The following is an 18456-nucleotide window of genomic DNA, read 5'->3' as shown; positions in this document are numbered from 1 at the left end:
TGCCTCAAGCTCAGCAGCCACACTGTCTGGGTTGTCTGGGACATCCAGATCTTTCTGGTATAATTCCTTTGTGCATTCTTGCCACCTCTTCTTGATGTCTTCTGCTTCTGTGAGATCCCTACCATTTTTGTCCTCTGTCATGTCCATCTTTGCACAAAATGTTCCTTTAATATCTCCAATTTTTTAACAGATCTCTGGTTTTTCCTTTCTATTATTTTCCTCTATTTCTTTCCACTATTCATTTAAGAAGGCTCTCTTGTCTCTCCTTGCTATTCTTTGGAACTCTGCATTCAATTTTCTGTAATTTTCCCTATCTTTGTTGCATTTTGTCTCCCTTCTCTTCTCTGCTATGTGTAAGGCCTTGTTGGACAGCCACTTTGCTTTCTTGCATTTCCTCTTCTTTGGGATGGTTTTTGTTGCTGCCTCCTGTGCAATGTTAGGAGTCTCCATCCATAGTTCTTCTGCACTCTGTCCACCAAATTGAGTTCCTTAAATCTGTTCTTCACTTCCAGTAAGGGATTTCGTTTAGATTATACCTGACTAGCCCAGTGGTTTTTCCTACTTCCTTCAGTTTAAGCTTGAATTTTGCTATAGGAAGCTGATGATCAGTGTCACAATCAACTCCAGGTCTTGTTTTTGCTGACTATATAGAGCTTCTCCATCTTTGGCTGCAGAGAATATAATCAGTCTGATTTTGGTATTGCCCATTTGGTAATGTCCATGTGTAGAGTTGCCTGTTGTGTTGTTAGATTAGAGTGTTTGTGATGATCAGCTTGTTCTCTAGACAAAACTCTATTAGCTTTTGCCCTGCTTCGTTTTGACATAGTTGCTAAAATTGCAACTATACAAATAGCTACTTGAGATAGTGGGACTGTAACTCTAAATAATTATATTTTAAAATTAACTGTCCAAGCTCTGGAAGGTAAGAAAAGCACAAGCCTTTCTCTGACATCTTTCATATTCAGAATCACCCCTCTTGCTTTTCTGTCCAATGGGGAATGATATAGGTATCATACCTATGAACTTGGCAGTTCTATGTGAATTAATGCTATACCCTCTGAGGAAATAAACAAAACAATAAAAATGTGTTGAGAATTGCTGCATTGCTTGATCTTCAGACTCAAGTGTCCAGTGCTTGTTTTGGGGAGAGGGGCAGTCAGGAGACAGAAGAGATATGGAGCAAAGACATGTGAAAAGGGCTTGTCCTGTGACCTGTTAGGTGTGCGTATGGGGACACTGACAGCAATGGGGATGTGATGGTATCACGAGAAACTGTTGCTGTGGGGGATCAGAAGCACTGTAACATCCTGGCATATATAAGACATCTTACTAGGTGTGGATTCAGAAAGCAATCATTTCTTCAAAGGATCTTAATATCAGATTTAAGAAGAGTGAACCAGCATCCTTCTCTCCCCTCTGTATGGATGAGCACTTTGAGGATGGAGCAATGCTGCTTTGCCTTTAACGACTACATGACTGGCAAATACTGCATTGCTGCAGTTGGAAAAGCTTCAGTTTCTGGGTATATGTTTTAAGGAGGCTGAAAGCTTGTTGTGTGGTTCATCCAATTGTCATGTGACCTGGTGCATTAGTGAGTATTGTACAAAACAATGACTTTCATTGGAAATAAATCTTTTTTTAAAATACCTCTTCTCCCCAAAGTACAGGAGTTTTGGCCTTTGCATGCAAGCACTCTAATGTAGGGTTCTGAATAAATAAGTATTTATTATTGTGTAATTCAAACATAAGCCCAGTGTTCATTTGATATTTCCCAGGGCCATCTAAAGTGCATTTGGCAGGGTGGATCTTTGCCTTGAAGTTTCCAAGGGCATCATTTTTAGAGGCAGGAGTAATGTAAGCAGGATTTAATCATCCAGGATCTTCTCCCATACTCTTTAATAAATTGCCTTTGTGTGTTCAGTAAATGCCAGCTTATTTCTGCAATGTGCTGCAATGTGTTACCTACGCAATTATATTTCTCCCTAGCAATAATACTCTACAGCTAATCTTTGGTAGATAGCTGGCATTCTAGACACCACCCTCTTAGCACTGAGGACATTTCTTGTTCAGCTAGTTAAGTTCATAGTAACTGTGAAATGAGAATTTCCAAAATATAAACTGATATACTACAGAACATTTGGAACATCAGTGATGTCTGTTCCACTCCCTCATTGCTTTTACTTTCGGACTTATAATTTCCTCAGAGAGTTGCTAATTTTCTAATTGGTCCAGCTGCCTTTAGCAGGAACCCCCCTCTCTCTCACACACACATACATACCAATACCAAAATCTTAATTGCGCAATCAACAGATCATTGCAATATTAAAGTAGGATTAAAATACCAACTTAGTACATCAGTAATATCATACCACAAGTATTTATCAAGAAACATATTATGAAGTAAAATAATACTAATTTTTACACATGAATATAAACAATATATGGCAATTGTTTGATTATTTAAGCCAATTTAACAGGGAACCTCAAATAAGTACAGTATTAAATCTTTAAAATCTTTAACATACAACATTTGACTTATCATCTCAGGGACTGTATTCATACCTTTGAACCCTTATGACAATTTATACCAACATACACATTAGCCAATTAATATTTTTGCCAGCATGAAAAAAAGATAAAGAGAAAAGGTTACCAAAGGTGGGTGTGAGAGAATGGTGATGCTATCCCCACCTCCTCTTCCAGGTCTCGATAAGTTTCCTCTATCTCTTGGAGCTACTAACTATAATTTTTGACAGATACCCCATTCCTTAGTTCTATAAGCATTGGAAAACCCATGTTGGGAAATGATCTAAATGGAAAGGAGACCCACCATGGGCATGAACTGTCTTGGCTTTTACTAGGTTTTGGCCACAGGCTTTTATCTTAGTTTGAATAGGACTAGGTACCTCAGTATGCCAGTCATTACTTACTCTGGTATAGACCAGTAGGATTAGATTACATCGGAGAACAAAGGTTGGCCATGGTAACGAAACTGACCATGACTAGGTTGTTATAACAGACCCCAGAGGTAGCAACAGATGTGGAATAGAATTTGAAACTAAAATTGTAATGGAAAGTCCTTGAACAAAATTTTCCCTTGAATCTTCTAAGAAAAATCATAGCACAGAGGAAAATGAATTCTGGGGAGCATGTAACAAAGAGAAGGTAGCTGAAGAAAAGAAGCTAATTGGGGACAGAAACAAAGATCACAGATAAGCTGTCACTAGGGCTGAAAGCATGTCTGTGTTGGAGGTATGTGACTGAGGTCAAGTTTTGTGTTAGAGATGTTAAAAGAATCCCATGCCTCAACCTTGAAGACTAAATACAAAGCTAATTTGCAAACTCAGAGAAGTGAGAGAAGCTCCTGTTGTGACACATGTACACAATTCACCCTTAAGGATTTAGAGTAATTGTGAGTTATATATAATATCTGAAATACCTTGGTATGTTGTAGGCTCCTAGTGTATCCACTGAAAAACCCATTGACATTAACATCTACTACCTTAATTGTCCCATTGACTCACTGCAAGACATCATTGTTGTTCTCTGTAGTCTGTGGGACTCCTATGGATAGATGGATCCAAAAGAGTGGGCCATCCAGATTTAAGTGAAGATCCAATTGAATGTCTTTTGTGACAATTAACCAGCAAACTCTCAGCATGGTGGAGAGGGAAGTTGTCCACTGAAATACATGTGAGTAAAATGCTGCCTTGGATGTAAATACAAAGTTATTATCTTCATATAAAACAGAGCTTTTGTGTAACTGTTTGCTTGTTTATCACTTTTATGCTGACCAGCACTGGGATTCAAGGTGGCTCAACTACTTAGAAGTAACATAGCTACCTAGTGACTTTTTGATAGTGAGCACTGCAACTGGTAATTACAAAAATAATTTTTAAAAGACAGAAAATGTAATGTATGACTTACTGAGGTTAAGAAATAAAACAAGACTCCCTGGAAAAGACTGTGATGTTGGGAAAGTGTGAGAGCAAGAGGATAAGGGGATGACAGAGGACAAGATGGTTGGACAGTGTCATTGAAGCAACCAACATGAATTTGACCCAACTCCGGGAGGCAGTGGAAGACAGGAGGGCCTGGCATGCTCTGGTCCAGGGGTTCATGAAGAATTGGACACAACTTAATGACTAAACAACAACAAAAAAGAAGTAATACTTAATTCCTTTCAAGTGTTACATGTTAAAGGCATTTTAAGGCCACTTGAGAAGCATTTTGACAAGAATTTTCCATATTTTCTCCCATTCTCTCATTTGGACCGCCATCCCAACTGAGAATCATCTGACGCTGAAGCTGATGACATTTTGACACCAGGTCAAATTCTTCCTGTTCCAGAAGGCTTTTAATTGAAATAATATCAGCTGTGGGTACTGATGGCAACTTTTAGAGTATATATTTTAATTGTATTTTAATTGTTTGATCTTTTTTACTGTAGTTAAATTGCTCTAAGCCACCCAGAGTCCTTTGGGTAGTGTGGGCAGCATATAAATTAAATAAATAGATTAGATTAGGCATCCTTCATTCTCGAGAGACAATGGTAAAAATAATAAATGAATAAATGAATAAATGAATAAATGAATGAATGAATGAATAAATAAATAAATAAATAGATTTACGTGTCAAATGATTTGTGTGTGTGTGTGTGTGTTTATATACAGTAGTTACCTGCATTTTTCTAATTTGGTTGGGAAAACTGCGCAAGGCATTAATGACACAACACAGTGAGTTACTTTCATGGTGGAAGCAATGATAATCTGGCTACCAAGAAGTAATGAGCATTACAATTAGTTATTTTTAAATCTAAACATTTAAGCTTTGATATACAAGGTGATGCACATATTTAGGCATACAAAGCAACAAAGTAGTTGAAGCAACAGAAGAAGAATAAACTCCAACTCTTGATATGGAGATTAGGCTGCAGAGTAAGTGTGGGAATGGATGGTGCTAGGAAGGATGAAGAGATGAACTGTGACCGTCATGCGAACCATGAGTGATTCTTGCAATCTATCCACATTGGCCCCACCACTCAAAATGGTGCTGGCTGGTTTATCACGACAGCAGTGGTGGACATCAGGTGGGGAGTACAGGGGGGCAAAGACCTAGGTTGGGCTTAAGCAAAGGCACCAATAGCTTGACACACCAATAGCTTGTCAGATAAATCTTCCTTGGATTCCTGGCTACTTGAATAAATTAAAAGCAACTGATTAAGCATCATAAAGGCCAGGCTTCTGAGAAACAATGCGGTGAATGCACTTAAAAAAGAATGAGTACCCCAAAGGTGCTCAGGGAGTTGTCAGTCCCTTGGCAGGTCACAAGGCAAAGCTGCCAGGCTTGTGTTTGTTTAGGCGGCTGGTCCTAACTCCCAAGGTCTGCAGGCCTGTTAGGCATGCATTGCTGCCCTTAAATACACAGGAGTTGGGTCAACAAATTTCAGAAAGCGCAATGAGCTCAACTACAAATAACAATTTTTAAAAGATCTGTTCAAGGAAAAATATTTTTCTTGGAGTATTTTTCCCCCTTCTCATTATTGTGCTTTCTTTTCATCTTATTTATTTGGGACAGACATTTTGTGCTTCCTTATCCCCTCTGCCTTCTATGACGAAGTCCATTTGTTCAACTTGCAAATAGCCCAAAAGGTTTAAATGAAACCAAAACTGGCTTGTTGGAACTACTGTCTTGATTATTCCAGTGAGATGCCCTGTGAACAGAGCTGACACAGGCATTCTCAAATATTCTTTTAAACTCAGTCACACATTTTTTTTCTGATCAGGCTTTAAACGTCCAAGCTCCAACAATGTGACTGAGTAGAAATGAGATCCCATAAGACAAGCTGATTGCAGCTCTCATAAAAATACAGTCCCAAGGGTTGAAAGTTCATGGAGATCCTAGACCTCCACAGCTGATATACTGGCTCACTCAAGAAAATTAATCATACGTGCTCATCACTGTCTAAATGGAATTGTGGAACAAAGCAGAATCATCTCAGTTATGCTTCCTCTGTCTGCATAGCTATGCTCTTGTTTCCTAATCATTGTTTTCTTGGCTGCTCAATCAATTTCCTTAACTTGCGTTGGCCCCACATTAGTTCTCTAACCCTGTTCAGAAGGCCAAAGCAAAAGAGTAAACTCGTTTAGGAAGCTACCTAGCATTTCCTTTAAGACTTATTTCTGACATTTGTACCATTGAATCATAGGCTCGTGGAGCTGGGAAGGACCCTGAGATTCATCAGATCCAACCCCCAACAACAAACATATCAATCTTTAGTTACGCAGTCATAGATCTAGGAGGAAATCATCTCATGATTGGACCAAGAAACCTGATACGCTTCACCCCTATCAACATTCCTTTCTCTGTATGCTCTTTATGTGAGCAAATCACACAGGACAAGTCTGCAAACAGCTGCTGTCTCCTCTACAATATTGTTTTGAAGACACACCTTTACCACAGTGCCTACTGGAAACTGCCAAATGATAATGGCCAGGAAGAGGGCTGGTATATTCTGTCAAAAGATCTCATTTGCTTAATTGTTTAGACAAAGCTGATATCTCTCCAAACCACAGAGTCATGCCCCTTGAAAGTCCATATTGTTTGTGATCTCACAAAGCGATTTCATTCCTGTTAGTTTTTGTGATCTCACAAAGCAATTTCATTCCTGTTATTTTTATCTTTCCATTCCTCTGATTTTTGTATTGCTGATATGAAACAGTAAACCAGCAGTGTGGACTCAGAGAACAAATGCTGTTTAGAACACCAAATAAAAGCATATCCTTTACTGGACCAACTAATTGTTAAAAATATGAATGTGCTCCAAATTGTAACTTTAGACAACATTGTTGAGATCAAACAAGTTCGGTAAAGTGCACCTCTTCCTTTAACAGGAGCCTGGCATGCAGACCTGAAGGGAAAAAAGGTTGCTTGCTACATTTCCCTTGGGGTTAAAGGCACGGGAGGGAGTTCTGTGGTGTTATCAGGACAGGGTTTTCGGAGTAGGGGCCCAGGACCTCACTCAATAACACGATTCCAAGCAGGAGGCATGGCACACCAGCACTGGCTTAACTGTACAGTAGATCAAAATAATTGAAGAATATTAATATAAATATTAATACTGTATGCATATTACATTAAGGTAATATGCATATTAACATTTGTCTCGAATGTGCAAGACTTGAGCAGGGCTGCTAATTACAGGGCATTCGAGAAGACACGGATTGGACAACATATCAGAAGTTTTTGGATTACAGCCTCCCCCCCATCTTTGTTGCTTTGTCAAGTAGGACTGATGGGAGTTGTGATCCAAGAACAGCTGGATTGTCACACTTTCCTCAGCCCTGATCTGCAAGTTCCACCATGGGTACAGAACTAGAATCAGGACAAGTAAGGGGACAACAACACAGGAAATACTAGGGGCTTGAGTTGGGCAGCTTTGCGTTTTCCCCGTTGCCCATGTGATGCAAAGGGAAATGCAGATCAGTCCAAAGTTTTGCCCCTCCCCACAAATCTTTATTCCCCCCCCCACTGGGGCTTCTACTTTCAAAAGAACAGATCCATTCACATTGCTTCAGACAGGTGATCAGTTCAACTGATACATAAAGGGAGGATTCTGTGGGCACACACGCACGCACACGCACACACACACAAAATGGTGCTTTGCATTTTAAAGCACCTCTTACCTCATGAGAAAGGATGACCTGCACGTGCCAACACACAGAGCAGAAAAGCCAGCACATACACTCTCCAGCAAAGTCATTCTCTCTCTCTCTCTCTCTCTCTCTTTGGACAAGGCGCTTCTTCTTCTTGTCTTTTACAGCTTCTCCTCCCTCTGTGGGCAATGCTACTCAGGGCTTACTTTTAGATACAAGGGTACACTGGGCAGAAGGCTTGTAGGCATGTGGATCTAGAGTGATGTGGCTTATGGACTGGATTACTGGGCAGTGGAATGGCTTTCCTATGGAATGGCATTGAGGAAATCTTTGGTCTGTTTCATGAGCAGCGTGACTATTTCCTATTGGCAAAAAGGGCTGAGGATTTTTCGCAGCCTGGACAACAGAATGAGCAAAAAGGCAGATATTGTACTTGACTGCTGAGACAACAAGGCTTTGACCAAACTTGAAGATAATGGAACGATATCGTTTCGTTTAGTCGTTTAGTTGCGCCCGACTCTTCGTGACCCCATGGACCAGAGCACGCCAGGCCCTTCTGTCTTCCACTGCCTCCCGGAGTTGTGTCAGATTCATGTTGGTTGCCTCAATGACACTGTCCAACCATTTCGTCCTCTGTCGTCCCCTTCTCCTCTTGCCTTCACATTTTCCCAACATCAAGGTCTTTTCCAGGGAGTCCTCTCTTCTCATGAGATGGCCAAAGTATTGGAGCCTCAGCTTCAGGATCTGTCCTTCCAGTGAGCACTCGGGGTTGATTTCCTTTAGAATTGATAGGTTTGTTCTCTTTGCAGTCCAGGGGACTCTCAAGAGTCTCTTCCAGCACCACAATTCAAAGGCATCAATTCTACGGCAGTCAGCTTTCTTTATGGTCCAGCTCTCACTTCCATACATCACGACAGGAAAAACATAACTTTGACTATTCGGACTTTTGTTGGCAAGGTGATATCTCTGCTTTTTAAGATGCTGTCAAGGTTTGTCATCGCTTTCCTCCCAAGAAGCAGGCGTCTTTTAATTTCGTGGCTGCTGTCTCCATCTGCAGTGATCATGGAGCCCAAGAAAATATAATATGTCACTGCCTCCATATCTTCCCCTTCTATTTCCCAGGAAGTGATGGGGCCAGTGGCCATGATCTTAGTTTTTTTGGATGTTGAGTTTCAGACCGTTTTTTGCACTCTCCTCTTTCACCCTCATTACAAGGTTCTTTAGTTCCTCCTCACTTTCTGCCATCAGAGTGGTATCATCTGCATATCGGAGGTTGTTGATATTTCTTCCGGCGATCTTAATTCTAGCTTGGGATTCCTCCAGTCCAGCCTTCCGCATGATGTATTCTGCATATAAATTGAATAAGCAGGGGGACAATATACAGCCTTGTCGTACTCCTTTCCCAATTTTGAACCAATCAGTTGTTCCATATCCAGTTCTAACTGTTGCTTCCTGTCCCACATATAGGTTTCTCAGGAGATGGATAACGTGGTCAGGCACGCCCACTTCTTTAAGGACTTGCCATAGTTTGCTGTGGTCCACACAGTCAAAGGCTTTTGCATAATCAATGAAGCAGAAGTAGATGTTTTTCTGGAACTCTCTGGCTTTCTCCATAATCCAGCGCATATTAGCAATTTGGTCTCGGGTTCCTCTGCCCCTTCGGAATCCTGCTTGTACTTCTGGAAGTTCTCGGTCCACATATTGCTGAAGTCTACCTTGTAGGATTTTGAGTATAACCTTGCTAGCGTGTGAAATGAGTGCAATTGTCCGATAGTTGGAGCATTCTTTGGCACTGCCCTTCTTTGGGATCAGGATGTAGACTGATCTTTTCCAGTCCTCTGTCCACTGTTGAGTTTTCCAGACTTGCTGGCATATTGAAAGTAGCACCTTAACAGCATCATCTTTTAAGATTTTAAATAGTTCCACTGGAATGCCATCACCTCCACTGGCCTTGTTGTTAGACAGGCTTTCTAAGGCCCACTTGACTTCACTCTCCAGGATGTCTGGCTCTAGGTCAGCAACTACATTATTTGGGTTGTCCGGGATATCCAAATCTTTCTGATATAATTCCTCTGTGTATTCTTGCCACCTCTTCTTGATGTCTTCTGCTTCCCTTAGGTCCCTACCATTTTTGTCCTTTATCATGTCCATCTTTGCACAGAAGGTTCCTCTGATATCTCCAATTTTCCTGAACAGATCTCTGGTTTTTCCTTTTCTGTTATTTTCCTCTATTTCTTTGCATTGTTCATTTAAGAAAGCCCTCTTGTCTCTCCTTGCTATTCTTTGGAAGTCTGCATTCAATTTTCTGTAACTTTCCCTTTCCCCCTTGCATTTTGTTTCCCTTCTCCTCTCTGCTATTTGTAAGGCCTCGTTGGACAGCCACTTTGCTTTCTTGCATTTCCCTTTCTTTGGTATGGTTTTTATTGCTGCTTCCTGGACAATGTTTCGAGCCTCTATCCAAAGTTCTTCAGGCACTCTGTCCACCAAATCTAATTCCTTAAATCTGTTCTTCACTTCCACTGTGTATTCATAAGGGATTTGGTTTAGATTATACCTGAGTAGCCCAGTGGTTTTTCCTACTCTCTTCAGTTTAAGCCTAAATTTTGCTATGAGAAGCTGATGATCAGAGCCACAATCAGCTCCAGGTCTTGTTTTTGCTGACTGTATAGAGCTTCTCCATCTTTGGCTGCAGAGAATATAATGGAACGATATGGATAGGCTAAAAATTAGATAATTTCAGTGCCCCCAAAATGTACCCTGATAAGATGCTACAGTCACATTGTCTGCTGCAGAAAAAAAGGGATGATTTACTGGGAATAAAGACAAGTGGTGCAATGCATTTTTTTCCTCCCTACTTATCATCTACTAACACAGAACTGAATTTTAGGGGCACAGGTAAGGGAGCCTGCCAGAATGCAGGAAAATTAGAGGTTTACAGGGGAACAAAAAGATAATTCTTACTTGAGACAAGGAGACTCAAGACTCAGAGTCAACATTCAGTCACACTCACATTCATGCTTACATGCAGATGCTTTTCGTTTAACTTTTTCTCGTGTAATTTTTTTCTTCTGCAGATTCTGACTGCTCTGGGCTCTTTGGGCTTTAGTTTGCTTTGATCTACAGTTTTTACAATGGGTTAGATCACTCCTTCTGGGATATTGTACACCTCCCTGGTCATCATTTTTATTACACATACATATGCACCCACCCACACCCCCAGTGACTTCACTACTTTACCTTACATTTTTTCCTTCTGGTTTTCCCATCTGGATTCTTCTGGATTGGTTCCTGAGCCTTTGGGAACCTGTTCCTTGTAATAGATATCTTTGTTTCTTTAGGAACACAATGAGCTTCAATTAGAAGGCAGGCAAAACATTAAGGGCCAAACATAGCGTTTTACAAACGGCTAACTCTGTCTGATTTTATATAAATCTAATTTTATCTGATAATTTAATCCACATTATTCTGCACAGCACTTTTCATGTCATCATTGCACTGTACTGTGTTACTCTCCACAATTGGAAAGCTATACAGCAAACACCTTCTGGCCCATCTTAATACCTGGTCTTCTTCTGCAAATCTTCCAGGTCATGAGCAAATTGGTTTCCGCCCGGGTTCCTCAACACTAGACCACGCATTAATTCTCTCGTATCTAGCAGAGAAGTACACAATCCAATTTAAAGGGAAACTATTTGTGGCCTTCGTTGATCTGAAAGCGGCCTTTGACTCAGTCAACAGATCCATTCTGTGGGGAAAACTAGCTACGTGGGGAATTCCCCCCCGTCTCCTTTTTCTAATACGCAAATTACACCACGCTAACTCCTGTCAGGTTCGCTATAATCATAGTGGTTCCGTCTCTGAGAAGATCCCAATCTACAGAGGAGTGAGACAGGGATGTATCTTAGCTCCATCTCTATTTAATCTCTTTCTAGCCGATCTCCGTTCCCAGCTGGCATCTGCCGAAAAATCTGCCCCGTTCCTAAATAAGATACCTGTTCCCCTTCTGTTATATGCGGATGATGCTGCTCTCCTCTCTATATCTAGTCTTGGTCTAAGACAACTTCTCTCCTTGTTTCAATCTTACTGCTTACGTAATGATCTTGTAATTAACGCCGAGAAAACCAAGATTATGGTCTTCTCAAAATCCTGGAAGCTCCTTCACTGGAAAATTAATAGCCAACCGATTGAACAGGTGAGATCTTTTAAGTACCTAGGCTTACTTTTCCACTTTCAACTCAAGTGGTCGGTACATAGAGACTCTGCAACTGCATCCGCTTCACATTTGCTAGGAGCTATAACCAAATTCCATTATAAAGATGGGAACCAGTTTATCCCAGCTGCCACCCAAATTTTCCAGGTAAAACTGATCAATCGCCTACTCTATGGAGCTCCAATTTGGATTAATGCGTTGGATAACAAAGTTGACCTATTGGCTGCCTCTTTCTATCGCCGGATTCTAGGGATTCCAAACTCAATTAAATTATCGACCATAGCCCTAGAGCTAGGCACGCATTTACCCTCAACGACAGCGTGGGCACTTACCTTTAAATTCTGGCTCCGTCTCTTCTTTAAATCAAACCCAGACTCTCTCCTTGTGCACCTACTTAAAGATCATTACCAATCTAAGTGGTTTTCACTTTGTGAAACCAAACTTGAATCGATTGGTATATCTTTAAGCTCCATCTCTAATAGCAACTTCGTACAGGCGCTCTCTATTATTAAGGAGAAACTATGGGAGTCTGAGTATATTTATCTAGTTTCCAGTATTAACCAAACATGCTCCCCAATTTACTTCGGTATCTTCCCCACCTTTGGCTCCGGTCATTTTTATATACAGTCCCTGCTGAACCCTCTAACCAGGAGGGCTTTTATGTTAGCGCGGATGAATATCTTCCCTTCCGAAGTTCTCAAGGGACGATATGCCAGAATACCCTTTGAAGAAAGAACTTGTAACCTCTGTGGATTAGAACCCGATTCAGTTACGCATATTCTATGTCATTGTCCAGAGCTAAGAGATCTCCGAGAGCGTACTCTAGGGCCAATCATTTCAGGCTTTCCGGGTCCCCCCCAGTTTTTGACAGGTTTTCTTCTTCATGACTTCTCTCAAGAAACAACGACTTTAGTAGCTGAGTTCCTTGCACAGGTTCTCACCTCCCAGTCCCCAAAAAAACTAACTTGACTCCCCTAAGCACCTCTGCGGGCTTATTCCCCCCCTCCTTACTATTTTAATTATTTACTTAACTGTATGCTCAACTGTTTCTTGTTTTTATGCCAATAAAGGTTGTTGTTGTTGTTGTTGTTGTTGTGTTAGAAATTCTTTGATTCCCCTTTGATTTCTTTTATATTGCATGTTCACATCATGAATCTTATCCCCTGTTTATCTGCTAAAGAAGTGAGAGGAGGAAACCTTGATTACCTTTGTTTACAGCTTATTAGGTACTGTATTTTTCATGTATAAGATGCCCCCCTTTTCTAACCCAAAATTAAGAAATCAATATTTTAAACATAAAACAGAATACATTTTTATTTAGTAATTAGGTAAAATTTACATACCAGTACTGTCCCTGTTGCATCTGAGCACTACCCTACATGCTCCACCTCCAACGTGTGTTCCAATTGATTTGTTCAGCATCAGCTGACGTCAGTTACACAACCCTCATGACTGGAGGCAGCCTGTTTGCAGAGGCAAGGTATGGGTCATTTTGTTCTCGCCTCAGCTTACTTCCATGTATAAGACGACCCTCAATTTTTGGCCTAACGATTTTAGGAAAAGCTAGTGTCTTATACACGGAAAAATACGGTAGTAGCTTTGTAAGGGCACCACTTGTAGGGTTATGAATACAACTGCAAACAAGTGGCATACAAGGCTCTTCTTGCTCTCTGCCAGTATCATCGTTTAGTTGTGTCCGACTCTTCATGACCCCATAGAACAGAACACGCCAGGCCCTCCTATCTTCTACTGCCTCCCAGAGTTGACTCTGCCAGTATAGCTAGTTAATATGAAGAGACTTGGGGAAACCTGAATTCCTTCGTAGAACTTCACGAGTGAATCTGCATTCCCCTCACTATGTAGCCACACTCTAAGAAAATAGAAGTCCCAGCTTGAACAGATAGTGACAATAACACCCACAGAGAGAGAGAGAGAGAGTATGCATACTGGAGACATCACTAACTTCTTGTGAAAATATTAGTTTTCTAATGCTTACATAGTATATCTAAAAATTGTCCATACAAAAACTCAGAAAGCAACGTTATCATCATCAGTGAAATTTATCATCTCATATGAACCTGCAAGTTTTCCTTTTTATAGTATCTGTTGCTCAAAAAAAAACACCTCTCAGTAAATAATGGAAGCTGAAAATAGGGTTGTGCAATGAAAGAACTGTACTTAAACTGCAACTCGTATGATAACAAAACAGAGTAGTTGCAACTTTAGATGGCTATTGGTCTGTATTCTCTAGAATATTTTCTTTGCACAGAACCATGTCTGAAACATTCAGGCTGCAAATACCTGAAGTCACTGTTGCTGCTGCCCGTCAGTCTGAATACAGCACTACTAATACAGGACTGGTTATATCTGGGTGCAGTACAGGAGGCAATCTTAGATAAGCTTTTACAAGGCACTTCTGTATTGAATAAACATGGCGGAAAACATTTTGGAGGAAACATTGCATTACGAGCACCATTTGTGCAGCTTCATGTAATATTGCAATGTCAGATATCAGCTAATCATGAACGTTATTGATTTGGCATTTTCTGTTTATTGACCTGATGATTTCAAGCACGTCCCACAGTTTGATTTGTGTTTTTTTCAGAACATAAATCCAGCAGAAAAGTTTGTCAATCTGGCCTGATTACTGGTGGTTTATCTGTACAGAAGAAATCTAGGTTGTGGAGGAATAAGAATGAGTTTGGCAGAGAAGGTGGCAGGAATGGTTACTACAATTCTCCAGGGAGCCTCCCCTTTCTTGCCAAACATGTTTCACAAATTGTTCAAAACTATGTGCTTAAAAAAAAGAGAGACTGCTATTAATATGCCTCAGGAAGGAAGAAAAGTTATAATTAAAGAGAATATGGTCTCCCAGGCTCTGAGTTGTCCATCATTAAATTCTGCTTAAGGCTGATGTCTTGTGTAGCATTGATAATTCTAGAAAGAGTCCAATTAAAGTATTTCAAGAAGACATCCCAGTACAACTTCACATTGATTGCCTTGCTAATGTATATTGAGCTTTAGCTAAATACAGCCCTGGGTGCTGTACTGGAAAGTGTAGGAGCTCGCCGTCCAAAGCTCTTAATCTTTTTTCTATTGATTTGACCACTAATGATATAACCTTCTCCTTTAATTAACTGACATCTGCATTAGGCAGGACAAGAGCTCCCCTCTAACCAGAGTTTCCCACCCGTTTTCCCCCTCAAGTTCTCATGCTGAGGAACATTTCCTTCCAGTGACGATAATATCTCTGCCCAAACCTCCTTCCCCACAAGAACAATTGGTTTCTTCTTCATCATCCCATGTCCCTTTTCTGCACATGTTGGGATCTTTTCACTTATGTCCTCTTTTTCGGCCCAGGAGATGTTCAGCAGAGGAGCAGCTTTCAAGGCCAGTTCAACACAAGTTCAACACAGTGCTTCCAAAGATGTTTCAGTGAAGGCAGCAAGCACTACATCAAAGGTTTATACAGTGCTGGGTGTGATTGTTACTCAAGTGTTGGATTAGGACTGGGGGTTTCAGGGAGAGACTAGGGTTGAATTACACACTCCAGCAATTCTAAGATGATGATTCGAAAACATAAGACATAGTCTTTGACTAATATTATACAGCAGATACTAGTTTTAACAAAAAACCTAAGTATCAGTTAAATATCAGTGTAATATGTATGCTGTTCCTAATATTGCCATTTTTGCAGCTCTGATGGTGTTATTTCAGAGATCTGCAGCTGATTATAATAATTTATAAAATTCTGCCACATTGTTCCCAATGCCCTGATTATTATGGGGACCACTGAAATGTTTTTCATCCACAAGCAAGTTATTTCTGTTGCCAGGTCTCTGTATTTTATTAAGTTTTCCAATTATTTATCGTCAACTTTGGCATCCCCTGGAACTGCAGTGTCAATTATCCAGACATTTCTTCATTCTATTACTGTTACCGTATTTGCCAGTGTATAAGGCGACTGGGCGTATAAGACGACCCCCCAACATTTCCACTCAAAATGTAGTTTGTTATATACTTGCTGTATAAGACTACCCCCACTTCCGCATGCGTGATTCTGGTTCCTTTTGCTGGGAGAGAGCGAGGGTTTCCTGGAAGAAGGACAGCATCAGCGCCGAACAGCAGACTGTGGGGAAGCAGCAGAGAGGAGGCAGCCATTTTGAGAGGCAGCAGCCATGTGGTCGCATCTCAAAATGGCTGCCTCCTCTCTGCTGTTCCCGACACTCAGCTGTTCGGCGCTAGAGTCAGGCTGTTCCCAGGCTAGGAGCGGGGCTCTACTCGGTCTTACTACCTAGTAAGTGACTTAGCTGGGAGAGAGGGAGAGTTTGCTGGACCTGCACCCAGCGTACAAGACGACCCCCCCCCACTTGGAGGCATGTTTTTCAGGGCCAAAAAGTCATCTTGTACACAGAAAATATGGTATGTCTAGTGTACTAGGCTCAAGGTGTCGGTTCCTTTGAATCTGAAAGTCCCACAAGATTGGTGATTTTCAAACACCTTTTCTACCTGATGTTCCCACAGAATCTTGGATGCTGCCAGATTATATTTTTTACATAATGACTCTATTGTGCCTTGCTTTGTAGATTGTCTGTGCAGTCTTTGGACATTCACAGATGAGGTGTGACAGAATGTCATCTTTTTGTTGGCAGAGTCAACATTTGCTGTTTGCACTCCAAGAACTTGCCCATTCTCCAAGAGCCTGCCACAGGTATTTTGGAATACAGAATGACAGAATTCATAATCCCTTGGCATAGTGGCTGGGATTGTTCTATCCATAGACATGCACAGTAATTGAAAGCACCATAGCACAAAACTCCACCTGCATAAGACAAAATCTACTATGCCTTGGTGCTGGTGGTGTAAAAATAAAACACCAAATGTCAAGGAAAAATAGATGGGGGGAGGGAAATATCATTGTACTAATTGGTCAAAGGCAACATCATGTGGACTGCCACACTACAGTCCACAGAGGTACATAGGTAAAGGTAAAGGTTCCCCTTGACAATTTTTGTCCAGTTGTGTTCGACTCTAGGGGGCAGTGCTCATCCCCGTTTCCAAGCCATAGAGCTAGCGTTTTGTCCGAAGACAATCTTCCGTGGTCACATGGCCAATGCAACTTAGACACGGAACGCTGTTACCTTCCCACTGAGGTGGTCCCTATACTTGCATTTTGCATGCTTTTGAACAGCTAGGTTGGCGGGAGCTGGGACAAGCGACGGGCATTCACTCCGTCACGTGAATTCAATCTTACGACTGCTGGTCTTCTGACCCTGCAGCACAGGCTTCTGCGGTTTAGCCCACAGCGCCACCACGTCCCTCAGTGCAGAGTTACAGGGCAACAAATGCTCCATCAAAATAATCGCTAGATCAATTTCTCTTTGATGGAAAGAAGCCACAATATTAGGCTGTGTACTGCTGGATGTGTTCCCCACTGTTACTTCGCTGGTTTCCAAACTGACTATAAAGAGGTATAGGAGTGGATTCATGGTAGTACTGGAGAGGCAACCTAGGGCTTATCAATCAAAATTCTACGATGTAGTTACACCAGAGGAAGGTGAAAGGCATAACTTACTGTCGTGTTTCACTGGCAGTTGACAAATCCTTCATTGGCTTCTTGGGTATTCCCCAACACACCAGACTGTCACATGCCCAAAAATCGAAGCAGAGGTTTGTTAACTGCCCATGAGAAGCTGCTGCAGGTTATGTCATTCACCTTCCACCTACTGTACACAATTAGATTTTAGCCATTTTTTTCTTTGTCCATTACATTTATATCCAGACTTTCCTCCAAGGACTGAAACACAGTGTATATGCTTCTCTTTCCCATTTTGAAAAGCAGCAACAATCCTCTAAAAAGTTACAATGAATGGACATACTCCAGACTTACGTTTAAACTTAAAATGGCATGCTTACCGAAACATTGGTCTAGGAGCCGGGCAGAGAAGACAGCTTGCTGTTTCAGCTATGCCTCTGATTCGCAGAAGAGAGGGGCAGTATGAAGGAATGAACATGCCACTTCCACATTTATTTAAGAAGAAAGGTCAGTGTCTGGTTTGCAGCCATGGAGCGTAATGGCCCACCAGTGTAATGCTCTGCTGGATCTCTGGCTGGCTGATAGGCAGAGACTGGCTATTGCAGCTAATGGGGTTTGGCTGGTCTGTCTAGATCAGCAGTGGGCAGGCTGTAGCTCTTCAGATGTTGCTGGTCTCCCATCATCTTCACCACTAGGCAGGTCTGGCTGGGACTGGCGGTTGGGTGGGTGGAATCCAACCAACATCTGGAGAGGAAAAGCAGGTTTCCCAGTCCTGGTACAGCTGTTACCCTCTGTGATAAAACCTGACACTAGATTCATAGTGGCACTCCACAATGGATTCCCACGGAAAAGAATACATTTCTCACTGCGTGGAATCTCCGTGAAGCTGCTCAAATGCATGTTATGTTAATTGAGCACTAATGGTTTGCTACAATGAAAATGACATGCTCACCTAGATACAGGTTTAGAAATCTGCCAGAGATGACTGATGGCTGTTTAGGTCATCCCTCTGATTAGTGATGTGCTTAATAGCTTTTTGCATTTATGACAGCCTC

Source organism: Pogona vitticeps, chromosome 2 (genome assembly GCF_051106095.1).
Source record: "Pogona vitticeps strain Pit_001003342236 chromosome 2, PviZW2.1, whole genome shotgun sequence".
NCBI lineage: Eukaryota > Metazoa > Chordata > Lepidosauria > Squamata > Agamidae > Pogona > Pogona vitticeps.
Note: the sequence above shows the minus strand (reverse complement) of the source record.